Source organism: Eschrichtius robustus, chromosome 1, assembly GCF_028021215.1.
Source record: "Eschrichtius robustus isolate mEscRob2 chromosome 1, mEscRob2.pri, whole genome shotgun sequence".
In the NCBI taxonomy this organism is placed as follows: domain Eukaryota; kingdom Metazoa; phylum Chordata; class Mammalia; order Artiodactyla; family Eschrichtiidae; genus Eschrichtius; species Eschrichtius robustus.
The window spans coordinates 198,496,556-198,519,287 of NC_090824.1; the positions used below are offsets into that span (position 1 = coordinate 198,496,556).

The 22,732-nt window shown below is 43.0% G+C and overlaps 1 protein-coding gene across 9 annotated transcripts in view; it reads right to left on the minus strand.

The window, feature by feature from the left end:
• The window catches only part of SVIL (supervillin), a 237,994-nt gene that overhangs the window by 167,583 nt on the left and 47,679 nt on the right, over window positions 1-22,732 (minus strand). For all 9 annotated transcript variants that reach the window (XM_068562693.1, XM_068562721.1, XM_068562711.1 and 6 more), the window contains exon 3: window positions 6,089-6,190. The gene's annotated coding sequence lies outside the window, so the exon portion shown is untranslated. The remainder of the gene's footprint in view (window positions 1-6,088; window positions 6,191-22,732) is intronic.

Consider the following 22,732-nt stretch of genomic DNA (forward strand, 5'->3'; position numbering starts at 1 on the left):
AGGCTTAGTTGTTCCACGGCATGTGGGATCTTCCCAGACCGGGGCTCGAACCCGTGTCCCCTGCGTTGGCAGGCGGATTCTTAACCACTGCGCCATCAGGGAAGCCCACAAGTTTGTATTCTATGTCTGTGAGTCTGTTTCTGTTTTGTAACTAAGTTCCTTTGTATCATTTTTAAAGGTTCCACATATAAACGATATCATATTATATTTGTCTTTCTCTGTATTATTTACTTCACTTAGTATGACAATCTCTAGGTCCATCCATGTTGCTGCAAATGGCATTACTTCATTCTTTTTTTTTTTTTAAAGTGATCACCCATACACCATTGTCTATATTGAACACATTTAATTTTGCTGTATTTGTTTTTGTCTCATATTTTGCTGAAACACTTTAAATTTTTATTTATTTATTTATTTATTTATGGCTGTGTTGGGTCTTCGTTTCTGCGCGAGGGCTGTCTCTAGTTGCGGCGAGCGGGGGCCACTCTTCATCGCGGTGCGCGGGCCTCTCACTATCGCGGCCTCTCTTGTTGCGGAGCACAGGCTCCAGACGCGCAGGCTCAGTAGCTGTGGCTCACGGGCCCAGTTGCTCCGCGGCATGTGGGATCCTCCCAGACCAGGGCTCGAACCCGTGTCCCCTGCACTGGCAGGCAGACTCTCAACCACTGCGCCACCAGGGAAGCCCACTTCATTCTTTTTTATGGCTGAGTAATATTCCATTGCATGTATGTACCACATCGTCTTTATCCATTCATCTGTCGATGGACACTTAGGTTGCTTCCACGTCTTGGCTATTGTAAACAGTGCTGCTATGAGCATCGGCCTCACTAGAAACACTTGCCTCACTGCCTGTACTGCTCTTATGCATACCCCTCCTCAATCCACTCTGGCCTGGGGTTCCCACTACCGAGCTACCCTCGTCAAGGCCACCCGAGCTCGGGGACCCCGCGCTCTCCACCTTCCTGCCCGGCTGCCTCTCCTCCACCCCACCCCCTCCCGAGCCTCATTAACAATCTCCCTCTCTCCTCTCTCGGTTATCCTCTCCATGGATTTATCTACTACCTACATTCTATCTCCAGTCAGAACCACTCCTCGGAGTTCCAGCCTCACATTCAACTGTCGACTGAACACCTCTATTTGGATATTCAACAGGTACCTCAAACTTAATATGTCCACGACAGAACTCTCAATTCTCAAAGCTGGCCCTCCTCATTAAAAAACAAATAAACAAAGAACAGAAAAGAAAAATGAAACCAAGAAATCCCTCCTCCCCCAGTCTTTCCTCTCCTCAGAAGTTGCCAGAATTTGGGAGTCATGCCTCCTGCCCCCCTTTGTCCTCACTCCCCGAATCTCATCCATCACCGAGTGCTGACAGCCGTACCTCCAAGACACATCCCTTTCTCTTATGATATACAACAGCTTTATTGATATATAATTCATACGCCATGCAACTCACCAATTTAAAGTGTACACGTCAATGGCTTGTAGTATATCCATGGAGCTGTACGACCATTATCAAATCAGTTTTAGACATTTTCATCACCCCCAAAGGAAACCACACACCCATCAGCAGTCATTCTCAATTTCCCCTTAAACAATCCAGTCCTAGGCAAACATTAATCTACTTTATGTCTCTGTAGACTTGCCTGTTCTGGAAATTTCATATAAATGGAATCATACAATACATGGTCATTTGTGTCTGGCTTCTTTCAGCGAGCATATTTCCAATATTCACCTATGCTGTAGGATGTATCAGTATTCCATTCCTCTTTATAATCAAATAACATCCTATCATATGAATATACAATGTTTTATTTCTTCATCAGTTAATAGACATTTGGGTTGTTTCTATTCTTTGGCAATTGTGAGTAATACTGCTAGGAAATGCAAGCTATTATATATAGAATCGATAAACAACAAGGTCCTACTGTACAGCACAGGGAACTATATTCAATATTCTGTGACAAACCATCATGGAAAAGAATATGAAAAAGAATATATATATGTATAACCGAATCACCTTTCGTTACAGCAGAAATTAACACAACATTGTTAATCAACTAGACTTCAATAAAATTAAAAAAAATAAAACTGCTATGAAAAGTTTTTATATAGAAAAATGTTTTCATTTCTCTTGGGTGTACACCTAGGAGTGGACATGCCAGGTCATAAGGTAAACTCTATGTTTAACTATGTTAGGAACTGCCCGACTGTTTTCCAAAGCAGCTGCTTGGGAAAGAGTCTGCGTTCCTACCAGCCGTGTATGAGAGTTCGAGTTTCTCCATATCCTCACCAACACTTGTTACTATCCATCTTTCATAGAGGGTTATGAAGTGCTATCTCACTGTGGGTTCGATTTGCATTTCCATGATGGCCGGTGATGTTGAAAATCTTCTAATGTGCTTATTGGCCATTTACATATCTTCTTTGCCTATTTCAGATCTTTACCTATTTTTGAATTAGGTTATTTTTTTATTATTTTTTAAAATAAATTCATTTATTTTTTATTTAGTTTATTTTTGGCTGTGTTGGGTCTTCATTACTGCGCGCGGGCTTTCTCTAGTTGTGGCGAGAGGGGGCTACTCTTGTTGCAGTGTGTGGGCTTCTTATTGCGGTGGCTTCTCTTGTTGCGGAGCAGGGCTCTAGGCGAGCAGGCTCAGGAGTTGTGGCTCACGGGCTCAGTAGTTGTGGCACACGGGCTTAGTTGCTCTGCAGCATGTGGGATCTTCCTGGACCAGGGCTTGAACCCGTGTCCCCTGCACTGGCAGGCGGATTCTTAACCACTGTGCCACCAGGGAAGCCCGAGGTTATCTTTTTATTATTGAGTTGTCAGAGGTCTTATATAGTCTAGATACAAGTCTAGAATACATGATTTGCAAATATTTTTTCTCATTCTGTAGGTTGTCTTTTCACTCTCTTATTAGTGTCTTTTAATACGCAAAATTTTTTAATTTTGTTGAAGTCCAATTTATTTTCTGTTGTCACTTGTACTTCTGGTACCTTGAAAAATCATTGCATAACCCAAGGTCATGAAGATGAACGCCCACGTTGTCTTCTAAGAGTGTTACAGTTTTAGCTCTTATATTTAAGCCTTTGATCCATTTTGAGTTAATTTTTGTATATAGTGTAAGGTGGGGTCCAACTTCATTCTTTTGCGAGTTGATATCTAGTTGTCCTAGAACATTTGTTGAAGAGACTATTTGCCAGTGAATTGTCTTGGCACATTTGTCAAAAATCAATTACCATAAATGTAGGAGTTTATTTCTGGTCTATCAATTCTATTCCAAAAATCTATATGTCTATCCTTATGCCAGAACCACTGTCTTAATTACTGTATTAAGTTTTGAAATCAGGAAGGGTGAGTATTCCAAGTCTGCTCTTTTTTAAGATTGTTCTGGGTGTTCTGGGTCCCTTAAACTTCTATATGAATTTTAGGGTCAGTTTGTCGATTTCTACAAGGAATCCATCTGAGATTTTGAGAGAGACTGCATTGAATCTATAGATCAATTTAGGGAGTATTGCCATTTTAACGATAGTAAGTCTTCTGATTCGTGAACATGGGATGTTTTTCCATTTATTTGGCATTTTCTTTAATTTTGTTCAACATTTTGCAGTTTTAAGAGCATGTTTTATACTTCTTTAACTACAGTTATTCCTAAGTACAGGCACACCTTGTTTTATTGTGCTTCACTTTATCGCACTTTGCAGATATTGCCTTTCATACGAAGTGAAGGTTTGTTGGCAACCCTGCGTTGAGCAAGTCTATTGTCGCCATTTTTCCAATAGTATTTGCTCACTTTGTGTCTCTGTGCCACGTTTTGGTAATTCTCACAATATTTCAAACTTTTTCATTGTTCCATTTGTTATTGTGATCTGTGATCAGTGATATTTAATGTTATTGTTGAAAAAAGATTATGACTTGCTGAAGGCTCAGATGATGGTACTTTTTAGCAGTAAAGCATTTTTTAATTAAGGCATGTACATTGTTCCTTTAGACCTGATGCCACTGCATACTTAATAGACTACAGACAGTGTAAACATAACTTTTATATGCACCGGGAACCCAAAATATTTGCGTGACTCGCTTTATCGTGATACTCACTTTACTGCGGGGGTCTGGAACCAAACCCGCAATATCTCCGAGGTATGCTTGTGTTTCATTCTTTTTCATGCTATTGTAAAAGGAATTATTTTCTTAATTTCATTTCAGATTGTTTGTTCTAAGTGTACAGCATTACAGTTGATGTTTGTATATTGATCTTGTATCCTGCAACCTTTCTGAACGTGTCTATTAGTCCTAACAGTTTAGTGGATTCCTTAGGGTTTTCCATACCCGAGATCATGTCACCTGCAAGCAGAGACAGTTTCACTTCGTTCTCTCCAATCCAGAAGCCTTTCGTAATCTTCACTAACTGCCCTGGCTAGACCTCCCAGGAGAATACTGAGTAGAGGTAATGAGGGCGGGCATCCTCGTCTTGATCCTGATCTTAGGGGGAAAGCTTTCGGTCCACAATTAAGTATGATGTTAGCTGTGGGGTTTTCATAGGTGCTCTTTTTAGGCTGAAGACGTTTCCTTCGATTCCTAGTTTGTTGTTGTTTCATTTATTTATTTACTTATTTATTTATTTTGGCTGTGCTGGGTCTTAGTTGCAGCATGCAGGATCTTTAGTTGTGGCATGTGGGATCTAGTTCCCTGACCAGGGATCGAACCCAGTCCCCCTGCATTGGGAGCGCAGAGTCTTAGCCACTGGACCACCAGGGAAGTCCCTAGTTTTTTTGTTTTTTTATCTTAAAGAGGTATTGGAATTTCTCAAATTCCAGATTTGTTTGCATAACAAATTTCCAAATTTCTCTGCATGAGACATACCCGTGTGCAATTGTGTTTGCCTCTGTATTCTCTCCCTATACCATCTCCACAGCTCGGTATCGCTCATCTTTCCAGGTCTGTACTTCAGGGCAGTGCTGGACCGCCCTATTCAAAGTTCCCATCCACCGCTATCTCCTCCCGAGTCAGCCCTCACACGCCTTCAACGCACTCAGTCATTATTGTTCTAAGTACAGATTTGCTCACATTTGCATAAGGTTTAGTATTTGCCAGCGTGAATGCATCATTTTAATACTCACAACAACCTTACTAGGTAGATGCTATTGACACAATTTCACAGATATTGAAATTGAACGAGAGGTTAAGTGTCCTGCTCAAAGTCATGCAGTTTATAAGTGGCAGACTCAGGATTCAAACTCAGGGCCCATCACTCCTGAGACCATTCTCTTAAACCTCTGGCTGTCGTGCCTATCAATAATTGTTCTCACTTGCTTCTTACCATATTTTCTATCTAGACACAAGCATCAATCTCTTTATCGCTGTACTTTTAGCATCTAACACGAGCGGGGCAGGTGTTAATAAATACTTAATGAACAAATGAACACCGGGCTTAGGATGCCCTCTAAGAAGAGTTCCACAGGACTCTGGTGAGCCCTGCCGACTACACACGTCCGTGGAGAGTCACGAGGCTCATCCGCTTCTGAGACCCTTCAGGAAGGAAGGTTAACTTTAACGTTTCTCACACTCACTGGAGCACAGACCCATCTTCATAGCCCTGCCTCCACTGCATTAACAGTCTAGAGAAGTGTGTTCCATGGAACACACTTTGAGAAATCCTGCCCCAGAGCGGCAGGGCAGATAGCACGGTCCCTAGAAAGGTGTTTCTGTTCCCTTCCATGCCTGGCTCTGCCCTCCTCTAAGAAGTCTAACTTGGAGTCCCTGAAAGCTCTGTCATGACCACAGCTCAGTTCAAAAAGAAAACCCCAGTGTATTAAGCTTTGCTTTGCTTTCACACATTGGAACACGTGGCTACTAAGGAGATAGAAAGATTTTTCCAACTTGTCAGATGGCTCTCCCCTCTGGATGTTGGTGGTCCCATAACTTATCACTGAGGAACCTTTAATTTTCTCAGACCTCTGGTTTGTTGAAAGTGATTTAAACAAACTCATCCTTCACAACGTCCTTTAACCTGTTCTCAGAATTGCAGCCAAAACCAATGATGTGTCAACCACAGAACAGTTACATTTTTTTCTAAATACTTACCGTAATGCTGATGTTTAAATCATGGCTTCTGATAGAGAAGGACTTCAAAACTCTCCCTGTCTCAGCTCTCCCAGTCTTCTAGCTCATCTACTCCAACTCTTCCTGCAAAAGGAGAAAGAAAAATTTCTACTCAGAAATCTGAGAAAGAAAACAGCAAACAATATAAGACAGCCACATGTATGAGCAAGGCAAGATACATGGCTGTGATTCATCTGCTTCTAAAGAGCTTTTTCCCTTTCAATTAATCATCTTACATCGGTGACCACAAATTATAGGCAGTGGTTAGAATATCTTTTTAAACCTCTTATAAAAAGTACTCAGTTAAAAATACATTTTTTATAGAGTTATCATATGATCCAGCAATCCCACTCCTGGGCACATATCCAGAGAAAACTCTAATTCGAAAAGATACACGCACCCCAATGTTCAAAGCAGCACTATTCACAATAGCCAAGACATGGAAGCAACCTAAATGCCCATCAACAGATGAATGGATAAAGAAGATGTGGTACATATATACAATGGAATACTACTCAGCCATAAACAAGAATGAAATAATGCCATTTGCAGCAACATGGATGGACCTAGAGATGATCATATTAAGTGAAGTAAACCAGAGAAAGACAAATATCATGTGACGTAACTTACTTACATGTGTAATCCTAAAAAATGATACAAATTAACTTATTTACAAAACAGAAGACTCACAGACATAGAAAACAAACTTATGGCTACCAAAGGGGAAAGAGGGAGAGGGAATTTTCCCAATAAATTGGGAATTTGGGATTAACATATACACACTAGTACATGTAAAATAGATAACCAACACAGACCTACTGTATAGCACAGGGAACTACACTCAATATCTTGTAATAACCTATAATGGAAAAGAATTTGAAAAAGAATATATATATATGTGTGTGTGTTATATATATTTATATAAATTATATATATTTATATATATAAATTCAGTTTATATATATAAACTGAATCACTTTGCTGTACACCTGAAACTAACACAACATTGTAAATCAACTATATACTTCAATAAAATAATAAATAGAATTTGCAAAAAAGAAAAGCAAAAACAAACAAATACATTCTTTCCTTCATCTCAAACTCAGTGAATAAAATCATTTCTATGTGATCGTTCTCCAAAGCTCTGATTTTTCTCTGGTGATGAAATTTGACATTTGGTCTAAAAGCTGAGCTATCTTGAGTAAATATGAGTTCTTTCTACGACACAAATTTACATCAGACCCAAACAAGGGGCTTTGGGAAAGAAGCCTTGTAACAAAGGAAGACTCGAAAAGACAGAGGAGGGTAGGTTGGAACTCATCGAGGAGTTGGATGTGTACAACGAGAGGGAGGTGACAAAGGCCCAGGTCCTTAGAAAAAGAGAGAGGCTGGGTAAAGAAGTCGAGACCAGAGTAACCCGTTTAGGGCGTCAGGAGTGAGGGGCTGGGCTAGAACCTGGTCTGCGCCATTAATTCCAGGCAGAGAAAATCTTCAGCATTCATCTCCCTCAAAGGCTGGGGAAAAGAGGGAAAACCTCACCCGTGCTGGAAGTACAACAGAGTAGGGACAGAGGGAAGGATGCACTTCCCTGTGTGATTTTCCTAACTGTGAGTAATTTGCATACAGCATGACTTCCCTGGAAGTACACTCATTCCTCACCCTCAAAAGGCCAGCTGCCTGTGTGGCACTGCAATGACTCAGCCTGGGAGAGAGGCACCATACATGAGCAAGGCTCCAGCCTGAGATCCCGGACGAGAGAGGGAAGCCCTAGGTCTGTTAGTCAGTTAATGGTTAGTTGGTTAGCGGTTAAGACAGAGGGGCTTTGGGAAGTCTTTGTTTTAGAGGCTAATGAGGCACCTCTTCGTCTCTCTTCCCGATGTCTAGGCAGTACTGGCTTCTATCTATCACCTTTGGAAAACATCGTCCTAGGAAAGAGTTCACTCAAGTACAAGAGGCCCTGAGCTGGGAAGCAGCCAGCAACGCGCCAGCATCCTAAAGGTCAGAGCTGGTGTCAGTAGCCAGGTTTTGGAAGCATATGGGAGGTGTGCTATCAGAGCCTCTTTTACCTCCTGTAGAGAGAACGGGGTTCATCTCCAGAAGCCCAGGCAGGGGCAATTTACAAGGAAGTGAGCCTGTGGGGAGGAGGGGGTGGAGGGCAGTCGACCATTTGAAGTTCCCACAAAGCAAAAAAACATTGTTACCGCCGCTCGGTGAACTTCAGACAGCCGTGAACTCATGACTTGAAGCCACAAAGACGGTTGTGGTTAACACAGACCGACTATTGGATTTAAGGAGACTGTTTTTTTGTGCCAAAAAAATTTATTTGCCTTCCTTCCTCCCCCAAAAATCTGCTTATTATTAAAAAGCCCTGGAGCCTTGGGAACTGGGCTAGAGCAATGTTAGCCTGTCTTTCTCCTGAGCCTCCTGCAGGTACTAAACTGGGGAGGAAGTGCCTGCTTTAGGAAGGAGACCCTCTTTCCACACTGGCTGCAAAGGAAGGGAAAATGAACTTATTTCAAGAAGAAAAAAGGCCAAGAAAACCAAAAGAAGCCAAGAGACAAGGGCAGGAGAGGACATACTCGTCTCTCTTTCTCTTCAGAGAGCATCCCTGTGTCCTTGATATACAGCCCCTGGTACCCTCTAGAGCTGGGGGTCTCAACCTCGCATGTACAGAGGGATCCCCTTGGGGCTCTACTACCAGGGGGCGAGAAAGAAGAAAAGCTCCAGCGGAGATCATGAGCCCACGGACCAAGAAGGAGTTGGAAAGTCCCGTACCTGAAACACTTTCATTCTTGGAATCTGGTTTGTCTAAAGACAAAGGGAAACCTTGGTCACTAGATAATAAAACTTCAGAATATAGCATCGGCAGGAAAACAAAACAATATATCGGCTTCAGTGCACCCATGATAACTTGGGGGAAAAAAACCAAAAGAGCAAGCCCACAGTGAGGCAAGGGTCCAAACTAAGTGACAGGTTGAAGTTTAATTAAACTAGTCAAACCTGTATAAAAGTGGAGAAGATTCCAGAGGAGAACGGGGCCCTGGAAGAATCAATACGGTTTTAGTGCAGCAGGAAGAGGCGCCCAGCTCAAGGACAGGCCCAGTGGGCTTGTCCAGTCTCTCCAGGGCTCTCTCCATCCTTCTAAAGCATGTCTTCCTGGTCAAAAATAAACTTTCACTGGACTTTCAGATGATTATCTCTACACAAAAACTCTGACAGGGCTCTGTCACTAACTCTAGACCAATTGCATCTGGAGGGGAGATTACGGCAGAGAAAGACAGGCTTTTATCTTAACGTTTCAAAAGACAGGTCTGACAGGAGGTGCAGTGGAGGTGTCCACAGGGAAGGGACATTTCGGTGAGTTGTAGTCACATGTTAGTCGGCCCTTCGTATCTGAAAGGGATTGGTTCTGACCCCCTTGGATATCAAAATCCATGGATGCTCAAATGCCTTATGGAAAGTGGTGTAGTAACAGATGTGGTACATATATACAATGGAATACTACTCAGCCATAAAAAAGAATGAAATAATGCCCAAATGCCTTATGGAAAGTGGTGTAGTAACAGATGTGGTACATATATACAATGGAATACTACTCAGCCATAAAAAAAGAATGAAATAATGCCATTTGCAGCAACATGGATGGACCTAGAGATTATCATACTGAGTGAAGTAAGTCAGAAAGAGAAAGACAAATACCATATGATATCACTTATATGCGGAATCTAAAATATGACACAAATGAACTTATCTACGAAATAGAAACAGACTCATAGACATAGAGAACATACTTGTGGTTGCCAAAGGGGAGGGAAGGGCTGGGAGTTTGAGGTTAGCAGATGCAAACTATTATATATAGAATGGATAAACAACAAGGTCCTACTGTATAGCACAGGGAACTATATCCAGTATCCTGTGATAAACCATCATGGAAAAGAATATTAAAAAAAGAATGTGTACATATATATATGTATAACTGAATCAGTTTGCTGTACAGCAGAAATTAATACATTGTAAATCAACTATACTTTAATTAAAAATTTTAAAAATTAAATTTAGAAAACAAAAAAATGTGGTATAGTAGTTGCATATAATCTATGCACATCCTCCGGTATACTTTAACTCATTTCTAGATGACTTATAATACCTAATAAAATGTAAATGCTTTGTAAATAGTTGCCGGTATGCAGCAAATTCAAGTTTCGCTTTTTGGAACTTTCGGGAATTTTTTTCCCCCAATATCTTTGATCTGCAGTTGGTTGAATCCAGGGATGCAGGACCCATGGACACGGAGGACCAACGGCACCCAACTACCACAGTGTCAGGTGCCTCTGGGTTCAGAGTATTGACCAGAGTCTCGTCCCCTCACCAGGCCTCCGAGAGTCCCCCCTTACCGACTCTAGGGATGAGGTTTCCCCAGACCCAACCTTCTCTCTGGCTACTTTCTCCCGTCTTTCTCTCCCTGGATGCCTAGACCAAGAAAGGAGGTTCTTGAAGATATTTTCCTAGAGCCACAGGCACTTCCCCCACGCTCCCCCAACAAACCTCAAGACACCTTCCAGGATTCGGCTCAGAGGGCATCCCGGTCCCAGGAGCCTTCCCTGACTGCCTCCCTTCCTCCTCAGGGACCTCTCTCCCTCCTCAATTCGTGCCAAACTCCTGGTTAAAACGACGACTGTAGATCATTCTCAACCGTCGTGGGTTGGTTTAGTCACAGCAATAATAGTAATAATAATAACAATTTAAAAATAGTAATCATTTTAGGGCTTCCCTGGTGGCGCAGTGGTTGAGAGTCTGCCTGCCAATGCAGGGGACACGGGTTCGAGCCCTGGTCTGGGAGGATCCCACATGCCGCGGAGCAACCGGGCCCGTGAGCCACAACTACTGAGCCTGCACGTCGGGAGCCTGTGCTCCGCAACAAGAGAGGCCGCGATAGTGAGAGGCCCGCGCACCGCGAAGAAGAGTGGCCCCGCTTCCCGCAACTTGAGAAAGCCCGCGCACAGAAACAAAGACCCAACATAGCAATCAATCAATCAATCAATCAATCAATCAATCAATCTTTAAAAAAAAAGAGTAATCGTTTTAATTATTTGGACATTTATAAAAAATAAATGTCTCCAAATCAGAAAAATCACATGCCTATTAGGTGTCCACTGACCGGCACTACAAAAACCTACGCACATCTGTGTGGGTCTGTGACAGTGTGGGGACAGCCCAGTTCCATCAGCCCCCAGATAAGCACTTACAATACTGGTGCCCAAGCCGAGGTGACATTCTGCTAGCATCAATGCCAGGACCACACAAGCTGATGGAAAAACCATTAGCAAGTGACCGGGCTGGCACGAGCAGAAGCCAAGGCTAGAGGCAGACGAGACATGACAACAGGCGTAGGTGCCATAGGAGGTGAGGCAGCAAAGATGCTGAGGGAGAGGGCCCCCCGCCCCCCGCAAAGATCCTGGGCCCCCCGCCGCCTCTAGAAAGAGCGCAGGACCGACCGCTGGCAATGACACACTGAGGCTGCCTAGGCTTCGTTTTAATATGGAATTGGGGGTGGGTACAGGAAGCTTGGATCAAGAATAAATAATAGACCATTTTAAGAGTACTAAAATGGCCCATTTTATTTGTCAAGTAATTTATCAGAGATTTTGTGATCCTGAACCATTACTCTTGTACTATTTTTACACATTAGGATAACATCCATAGAACATTGAGTATTTTCCTAAATACTGGATTCTTTTACTAAGTAAATGTTGGTCACTTTCACTAAATAAGGGTACGTTAAACGCATTTCGAGGTACGATTTGACTGTGCCAACTTTTTGTCCTCCACTTCTCTTAACGAAGAGAACTTCTTATGTATTTTTTTCCTCTAAAACGGACTGTGCGTTGTTATAAGCAGGTCTCTGATCTTGTATCTTTGTAGTATTTCACAGCCCCGAGTCCAGTGCTCAAGGAGATGCGGAGAGACCAACAGAAACCAGTGGCACAGGGCAGCTCACTCCCCTGGGAGGGCGTCTGGCAATCAGCACGCCACCAGCTGCAGGAAGATGCCCACAGTCAAAAATAGCAACTGACGTGGGGACACAAGAAGGAGAGGGAGCTAAAATAAGCACACAATCCTCCCTGGTGACATCCAGAAACACCACCTCCCCTCTGTCCTTGGGGACACCTTCCTATGGGGACACGCTTGCCACTTTATGGGCTTTATGCTGCCACCAGGTGGGCTTCCCACGTGTCCCATTACAGCACAGGTTCTTAAAAGGCCATGTCAGGTCCTCGTGCATTTTCAAATATGCTCCTGTAAAACCCTGGGAGGTGTTCCGCTCCACAGTTCAAAGGATGTACGTGTCATCCAAAATTGCAAGCAGAAAAATTAAGTTAATGGGCTGAATTCTCAATTTTAAGTTCTCTCATACATTATTTTTCAAATTCTTTGGTGTCTCCTACTACTTGCCTAAGAGCAACCACAAAATAAATAAACAAGCAGCAAACAAACCTTGAAGGAAAACTCAGCTTGCTGTTTGACAGATATTATATGCTTGGGAATATGATTTCATATTGTTTACGGCATCCAAATATAGAGCTATGTGTCCCTCAAAATTAATCTGTTGAAATCCTAATCCCCATTGTGATGGTATTTGGATGTGGGGCCTTTGGGAGGTGATTAGGTTATGAAGGTGGGACCCTCATGATGGGATTAGTGCCCTTACAGAAGAGACACAGAGCTTGCTTCTGCTCTCTGCTCTCCTCCAAGGGACGACACAGGAAGAAGGCGGCTGTCTACAAACCAGGAAGGGAGCCCTAACCAGGAACTGAATCTGCCAGCTACTTGCCCTTGGACTTCCCAGCCTCCAGAATCATGAGAAATAAATAAATGTTTGTTGTTTAAGCCACTCAGTCTATGGTATTCTGTTACCACAGCCTGACCTAAGACCTATAGTAAGACAGATAGTAAGAACCACCTTTATATTTACGAATGATATAAATATATACACACACACACATACACACACATATGTATATAGGTATACATGTATATATACACACATACGTCACATACACACATATATTTGTAATTATAATGACACAACATACCATGTGCCAAGTTGCAACACAGAACCCGACATTTCAACATTTCACAGCGTGCCTCAAAGGCTCTGACTATCTCCAAATGCCCTTAAATCTGAACACACCTAAAAATCCCCACAAGAGCACATTTTCCTAGGCAGCCCCAGGAGGCACCCTAGATGTGCAGCCATCACAGCAAAAACAGAACTAAGACCCTTCCCAGGCTCACAGGATCCGGCACACGCTGTTCCCTCTGCTGGAGACACATGGGGTCTCCCCAGTGGACTGGAGTGGGCTCAAAGCAACCACCACGATCATGACCCCTCTTTGGACTCCTGGACTCCATCGACCCTTGAAATTCAGCAACTGGTGAGGGCAGATATTTTTTATCACTCTTTGTTGGCTTTACATGTGCATGTTTTCATGAAAATGAGATGACGAGGCTAGGCCTTGCTCTTTCTTTCCTAAATGAACAACAAACACAAATGTAAGAACCTACTGATGTGCAAACTGTATTTGATAAGAAAAATATATACTAAGCGCTGGGGTTCACCGTCAAGCATATGTGCCCATCAACCATCATGGCAGGTAAGGAGGTGATGGGTCCTGGTGGACTCCAGGCCACCCTCCCCTCCTCTCTCTCATCTCTGGGTGCCTGTTACAGATGTGGGTCTCAAAAGCTTCAAGTATGAGGAGCCCCCTTTCAACGCCAACATTGCCTCTTATCCGTAGCACACCAGCAGTTGTGTGTTTAGTAAGACAATGTCAAAAGGCTGCTATGAATTCAGCGATGCATCTCACAGGTTTATATCTTGTAAGTCACAGCACTTATGGACATTTAAAGTAGTGCCCTTACGAGTCACGATTCAGCCTGCAGACGGTGCTCAGGAACAACACACAGACCACAGCAATAAAGTGAATATCGTGATAAAGTGAGCCACACGAGGCTGTTGGTTTCCCGGTGCACATAAAAGTTATGTTTACACTACACTGTCGTCTGGTAAGTGTGCAATAGCATTATGTTGAAAAAGTGCGCATACCTTAGTTAAAAAATATTTTCTTGCTAAACCATGTTAACCATCATCTGAGCCTTGAGGCAGTCGTAGTAGTGACATCTAAGACCGCTGGTCACAGATCACCATAACAGAGTAATAATGACAAAGTGTGAAATACTGTGAGAATTACCAAATGTGACACAGAGACAGGAAGTGAGCAAATGCTCTTGGAAAAAGGCGCCCACAGACTTGCTCAACGCAGGGTTGCCACAAACCTTCAGTTTGTCAAAAGCAAACACAGGATCTGTGAAATGCAATAAAGCGAGGACTGCCTGTGAACTCCTCCAGCCTCTGTGGTAGCTCTGAAGGGCAGGGGAGAAGCAGGGCTGTGTCAAGGCGGGGGCCCCTGTGGGCAGGCCTGCCGGGCCCACTTGCTGGCTGCGTGCTCGCCCACTGGTCCCTGGGATCACCTGCTCTAGCCCTCAGGTGGTGGCCCCCAAACACAGAGACAACTTAACTGGACCCCCTGAAAGCACAGGTCCCAAAGGGGAAAGCCCAGTCGGGTCTGTTCCTTGGAGAGGTGGCCCGATGAAGCAACATCAGGAAAAAGTTGCTGAAAGGGCTAGAAGAAACCATTTTTGTATGGAGGAGCCAACACAGAAATTAGGAAGTGAGACAGAAATGACTGAAAATGTTGTGCCCAAACTTCTAACCCTGACCTAGTGAGCAAACTGGTGGACTCAGCCCTTCACATGGAGGACACAGGGACATCCTGATGGAGGGAACAGCATTGCTCAGAAACCACACCCTCCCCGAGCTTCCAAAAGTAAAAGAAATAAGCAAGTGAGACCGGAGAACTGAGGCCACTTAACGTGACCTGAGTCAGCATACTGAGGATAAGTACACACCTCTGGGGACGATCAGCCACTGATGGTTACGCCAGGTAATGCTGCGAACTCCGCTGCTCATTGGTAACGGAATCTTTTTTATTTTTTTAAATTGATTGAGTTTTGAACTGAAGTATAGTTAATTTACAAAGTTGTGTTATTTTCAGGTGTACAGCAAAGTGATTCAGTTATACGTATATCTATTCTTTTTCAGATTCTCTTCCTATATAGATTATTACAAGATATTGAGTAGAGTTCCCTGTGCTATACAGTGGGTCCTTGTTGTTTATCTCTTTTATATACAGTAGTGTGTATCTGTTAATCCCAAACTCCTAATTTATCTCACTCCCTCTCTGTTCACTGAATTTTAATCATTCTTTGATCAAGTACCTAGAACCTGACATCCGTGAAAGTGTCACAAATGCATGAAAAACGCACATTTTCCGAGTATTAGGGGTAAAGTTTAGTTAATAACAATAACAGCAGTGACTAATACACCTGTAGCACTTCATAGCAGCCAGGCACTGTTCTAACCACTAGGTACATATCAACCATTTACCATCACTCCTCACTACTATTATTATCCCCATTCTACAGATGAAGAAACCAAGGCATTGAGAGGTTCCCAAGGTCACACAGGTGGTCAGTAGCAGAGTTTGTCTGCAGAGCTCTCACTCTTAACCACTACGCTATGCTTCACCAGTGATTAAACAATAAGGTAAAATCTTTAAGAGAAAGAAAAGCCTTCTCACAAGATTCTGCACATTTCATGGCTGGTGTCTCCAAGCTAAATCTATACACCTTATAATAACCACAGATTTGGTTCTGACTTTTCCACCCTTCACCACTGTGGCAGTCCAAACCCAGTTTGGGATTATATCCCACACGTTGTGGGTGATGCCTTATTGCCTGGAGAGAAATAATAGGAATCTCTCCCTAGGTCTTGGGGTACGGCTCACACACCTTGCACAGATGTCCCATGAGCCTGCTAAAACATGCACCAAAGTCCCACTGTGGGCCGTCTCTGCCCTGGAGATCAGTTTAATCTAGTTTATTACAACCAAGTCAAACAGGTGCGTACTTAGTATCTGCTGGGTACGAGGCACTGCATGGGTGCAACAAAGAAAAAGGAAACTCAGGCAACAAGGAAGAGCGGAAAGACTTTTAAATAAAAAGTAACTTAAAGGTCCAAGTAGAAGAGACTGGAACACAGAACTGAGGGGAGAAGAGGGGAGAGATAAATCCCGAGGTTTCTCTTCAAGAAGGCAAAATCCTCTGGGCATCGACCCTGAGAATTAGAAAGCAGCTCAGGAAACTCCCATACCTTCCCAGTGGGAAGAGGAAACAGCCACTCTGGAAATCAGTTAGGCAGGTTTTTATAAAGCTAAACACATACTTACCATACGACCCAGAAACCCCACTCCTAGGTTTTTTATTCGGGAAAAAATGAAAATGTAGGTTCCCATAAAAACCTATACATGACTGTTACGGGAGTTTTAGTCATAATCACCCCAAATCTGAAACAACGCAAATGTCCTTCACCTGGTGACTGGATCAGCAAACTCTACATCCACAATGCAACACTTCTCAGTAATAACAAGGAACAAACTACCGATAACACACAACAGCGCTGGTGCATCTCAACAGCGACAGACTGCATGATTCCATTTACAGGGCATGACGGAAAAGGCGAGACTGTAAGGACAGAAAACGGATCAGTGGTTGCCAGGGGTCGGGGCTCAGTGATTACAGTGGGGCATGAGGAACATTTCAGGGGGATGAAAACTTATATTTTGATTACGGTGGTTACACAACTGTATGCACATACTGAAACTCATAGCTGTACGCTTTTAAAAAGAGTGAATTTCACTGAACGTAAATTATGTATCGATACAGCTGACTTTTTAGAAGCAGCTCAGAGCAATTATGCTGACAAAATTACCTCATGGAATGGGGCTCTTAGTATCGTCTACAAGGGTCTACAGACCATTTATCCACCTTCCTGTATGTACCCCCTCCCCCAATTTCTTCTCATATAATATTTACAGGAAGATGATTAGCTGCTCACCGGTAGGAGAAAAAGCTCCGTTAGTCTGATAACATTTCTTAAAGTAACCTCTTAGTGTTTAGATAATTATGGGAACTCTACCGTACTAAAAATAGACATGAGTATTGGCTCTTTCTTCCTTGTGCTATATACGTGCCTGCTAATCGCTAAGAAGGCAAGTAAGACTCCAGCGGCTCTGTCCGTGGACACACTGCCACTCTAAAACTATTACATCACCAGGAAGTCCAGGTCCTTATGTCCATACGGTACCTATGTTCAGTATATTGAACTACACTGAAGGTCGACCAAGGTCACTGCTAAGAGCTTTAGGCAAGAGCTAAATCTAAGACAGACCTTGATTATTGAATTGGAAACCTTATTAGGGTAGGAAAATCAAAAATATCACTGTCCCATTGAACAACATAACTGCTCAATGACTTGGTCTACATGTGCAGACCAAAAGCAATGTGAACGATTCTGGTTCTTTCCTTCATACAATACCCAGCAGATATGTCTTGATTGCCTACACGTGTGAGGCATGAAAGATACATGTTTATCATTGTAAGTCCCTGTCCTTATGGAGTTTACATTCTCTTGGGAGGGACAGATGAACTATAAATAAGTGAATGGACAAATAAACCAAGTGATGAATCAGTCAGAGACCGAATGTCCACTAATTAGAGCAGGAAGGAAGGAAAAGCAGGGTAAGAGGCTGGGGGCTTCTCATGTAGATAAAATGGTCAGGTCTCTGAGGCGGTCACCTCTGAGCAAAGACATGGAAGAATTGGCCAGAAAGCTGGTGGGTATGTGGAGGGAGAGGGTTCAGGAGGGGGAAAGAAGGGCCAGTGCGAAGTTTCAAGCTTTCAGATGGGGGTGGGGCTAGCAAGGTGGCCGGTGTGGCCAGAGCCGAGTGAGGGGCAGGAAGGGCACCGGGGAAGCCAGCAGGCAACGTCCGGCAGACACAGGTGAGCACAGGTCCTAGAGGCCCTGTGCCAGGGAAGGACCTGGGGTTTGATTCGGCGTTGCCGGAAGGCACTGCAGGGTGTGGGCCAGGGAGACAATGATCTTGATTTAGTTTTAAAGAATCAGTCTAGCTGCCCTGAGGAAAACAGACTTTGGGGGGTAGGTAGATGGGGAAGAGGGAAAGAAGAAGCAGGGAACTTGATAGGAGGCTACCACAGCCAGGCAGGCGGGGCCAGTCAGCCCCGAACTGGGTGGCAACGGAGGAGGAGATGCAGAGAGGAGGGGCAGACTGGACCCTGGGTGCAGGATGGCGCCACCGACTGAGATGGAAGATGATGGTGCTGATGCAGGAGGTTAGTTCCATACACAGGAGCAGCCCTCTGAGTTGCTAGGAAATGTAAATTATGTTGCTTTCAGGGAGTTCAAGAGGTGAATTAAGATAAAGAAAGGTTAATTTGACCTAAGTAACATCGTACCTTATGACTACATAAGCTTTGCAGTGGAAATAACTGACTCAGGACCAGTTTAGATATTAATTTTATCTTGCAGTAGCATTCCCACTGACTAGGTAATTCACTATAGACAGCTAAGAAATGGATTTGTGTGAGAAACTAGATATACCATTAACGAACTTTCCAGGAAACAAAGATTTCCAGGGAAGCTAATAAAAACTTCAAAGCTTTCTGTAATGTATCACCAAGGCTTTGAAGATCCCCCTTATTTAACCCTTGCTAAAAGAAAAGAATGTCAGCAAGACTGTAGAGTATGGATATTCCTTATTATATTTACATTACAAAAAAGCTTTGTCTGACGGGAAAGAGAAGTCAAATTATAAGACCCTTTAATTGGCTTACATGTTAAAGCCTTTGCAATAAACACTGTTTGTTAGATGTAATCCACATCAAAACATTTATCTGCTTTACAGATTATTTTCTTCAAGTAGTCCTAAGATTTCTGTGTTGAGGAAACTCTGAGTTTTATGAAGTTGCATGGAACTTAGAGGCCAGAAACAGCATATAAATGCACAGCTGGAGCATGTTTGATTCCTGTAAGGAAGAGTGAGGGGCAGGAAAGTCACCAAAGCTCAGGACGCCGTGCCCGTCCCCAGAATCACATCTGTTTCATCCAAGACAAGATTCGTGTCTAGGATTCAAAACACAAGGAAAAGTTTAACTTGTTTTGGTTGGAATAACTTAGCCTGCTAACCTCTCCACAGCGTCTTCCAGGAAGATATCAACTCCCATATTTTCCATCTTTTCCTCCCTCTTTCCCCCAAGTCAACCTGAAGAGAAACAGCACAGAGCCGGATGGAGAACCAGATCAAAACACACTTCGGGGCGCCAAGCATGGGGACCTCTGGAGACAATCGACACCCTTTCAACCGATTCCTGTTGGTGAGAAAATGTTTCCATCCAGCTGGAACCACCCACACTTGTAACCATCTTATAAACTTGGTCTGCTTTTGATTTTTTAAGTTTTACTCAAAAGAAATAAGCTCCCCAATGTAACCATACTCGTTCAAGCTCTCTCTCATCAGCCAAGAGAAAAATGTCCTTTTAGTCACGTAGGGCTGGGACAGGTGACCTAAATGGCTTCCCGGTGTCACATTTTTGAAGTTCTTTAATGGTTTTCCAGGTGTTTTCCTACCACCCTGTATCTCTCAAGACATACTCTTGGAAAGATCTCTTCTCCAAAAAATTCACTGTTTTGCTCTAAAGGATTAAGAAATCAAATTAAGAAACTCAAAATCTCTGAATTTAGTGACTTTTCCCACACTATTAGCTATTTTTTTAAATAAATTTATATATTTTATTTTATTTATTTTTGGCTGTGTTGGGTCTTTACTGCTGTGCGTGGGCTTTCTCTAGTTGCGGCGAGCAGGGGCTACTCTTCGTTGCGGTGCGCGGGCTTCTCGTTGCAGTGGCTTCTCTTGTTGCGGAGCATGGGCTCTAGGCGCGCAGGCTTCAGTAGTTGTGGCACGTGGGCTCTAGGCGCGCGGGCTTCAGTAGTTGTGGCACACAGGCTTAGTTGCTCTGCGGCATGTGGGATCTTCCCGGACCAGGGATCGAACCCGTGTCCCCTGCATTGGCGGGTGGATTCTTAACCCCTGCGCCACCAGGGAAGTCCCACTGTTAGCTATTAAGGACAGAATTTTTTCTGCCTTGTTGCTTTAAGATGTCAAGATGTATTCTGCTTTTCTAATCTGGACTTGGGATTTCCTTTCACATCACCCCTCATTTTTACACTAACCAGATGTTTCTGCCTTTTTCCAGAAGACAGCCGTATTGAGACTTTACACTCTAGGCTTCTCCCAGGTCATCCGTTCAGTTATTTACCTTATTTCTTCCCAGTGGTTCCAGACAAATCTTCTTTATTTCCATTTTTTTTTTTTTTTTAAATCTCAGAGTTAAAACACACACATGCCCACACACTGTCAAATCCTCTGCCAAGACTGATTAGTGTGGTTTTCTCTTTGGACTCGTCTATAATGACCTAAAGATGGATTATATCTGGATTCCCAAAGGTCTGTTCAATATTAACCATGACGATGTGAAATGTTAGACAGTTGGGTCTGTCTGAACCTCCATTATTAATCCAGTCTGCTACTGTTTCTTGGTGAGATTCTATAACCCCTTTTGAAACTGTCACTGACCCACCTGTAAAGCTAATGAAACCTATTATCTCCCTCTCCTGAAATATTCTAAAGCAAAACAGTAGCTATAATGGCTGTTCTAGAACAGGGATCAGCAAACTGCAACCCCTGAGCCATATCCAGCCCACTGTCCATTTTTGTCAATAAAGTTTTATTGGCACACAGCCATGCTCATTTCTTTCCATATTCTATATGGCTGGTTTCCTGCCACAAGAGTTGAGTTGAATAGTTGTGACAGAGACGGTATGGCCCCCAAAGCCTGAAATACTTACCAACCATCTAGCCCTTCACAGAAAGTCTGCCCACCTCTGCTTTAAAACGAACGGCTTTGAAGACAATGATTATGAATCCCACTCTGTGATTCTGTGAAGATACTTCATTAGAATATTATTTTTCTCAGGGTAAAAATGAAATGATAAAGTTACATGTAAAAGTTCTGGGACTCAGTAGGCAGTTAATACTTGTCCCTTCAAGTTGCCAAGTTCCTTCTGGACCTTCAGTCTCTTCCTCTCGGCTCTGTTCTCCCTGCAGAGTTGGAATTTTCCTCCTCTTGGCATCACAAATTATTTCAATATTGGCTGTTCCGTCCTCTCATTATCTACACACTTGTCTTTCTTCCCATCTAGAAGGTGGCTTTCTCTGGGAAGTGCCATATCTGAGTTACCTTTGTTTCCCCAGGGTCTGACACATAGCAAAATCCTAGCAAAGATTTTTTTTTTTTTTTCAGAAAATAAGTGAGTCAAGAAATAGCAAATGAACACTAGAAGTATTTGTAATTCTAAAAGATGCCAGGCAAAGATCATTTATAATAGATTAGTATATAGTACCAGGCTTCCCAAACTAAGTGTCACAAACAACGAGCACTTTGGTGGGCGGGGGGCTGGGGTGTTGTGGATTTAAGGCTACAGCTTGCTACATATTACAGCTGCTTTACTGACAAGGCAAAGGGCAAGTTAACAGTCCTTCTTTGTGTAGTAGGTACAAGGAAGTTCCTAGAACCCAAGAAAGCAAAAGTGATTCCTGTTTACACCCAACAACTTACAAAAATATTCTCTAACCAAACCTCTCATCTTTGAATGACAATGTAAATGATGATATTCTTTGTCTATAATAAGAGCCTGAATTTAAGATTTCTAATCATAGTGATACACTTTAGCATCCAATAACTCCTTTGAAAAGATAGTTGCTTTGGTTTTTCATGGATTTAAATGAAGAGATTCATTTGTTTAAAAATGAATTTTAAAAATGAACTAGGCAGTGAGGATATAACAGTGAAGAAATAAAGTTCTTGCCCTCACTTTACGAAAATAAATTAACTTAGAGAGAGCTTAGAATTCATTTTGACAAGATTCTTCTCTGAGTTATTTATCTTCCATAAATTTTCCATTATATTTCATAAATAACTAAGAGGGTCTCACATTTCCAAAGTAGAGACAGGTTTCCGTATTGGATTGTTTCCCATTGCTGCTGTAACAAATTACTATACACTTGGTGGCTTAAAACAACTTATTATCTTACAGTGCTAGAGGTTAGAAGTCTGAAATGGGTCTCACTGGCCTAAAAATCAAGGTGTCAGCAGGGCTGCATCTCTTCTGGAGGCTCTGGGGAGAATCCATTTCCTTGCCTTTCCAGTTTCTTGAGGCCACCTGCATTCCTTGACTCATGGCCCCTCCTTCATCTTTAAAGCAGCAAAGCACAGAGACTTTATCACATGGCATCATTCTGACACTCACTCTCCTGTGTCCCTCCATCACGTCAGAGGACCCCTGTGATTACATTGCACCCACCTGGATCATCTGGGATAATCTCCCCATCTCAAGGTCAGCTGAGACCTTCCTATTTGCCATGTAACCTAATATATGCAGAGCTTCTGCGGATTAAGACATGAACCATGATTCTTTGGAGAGTCACGATTCTTCCTACCACACATATCTTTGTAGCAATCAGTTCAATAAGCCCAGGTCATATGCATGATGCAGTGTGAAAGCTGAACACCACGACCCCTTACTAGCAT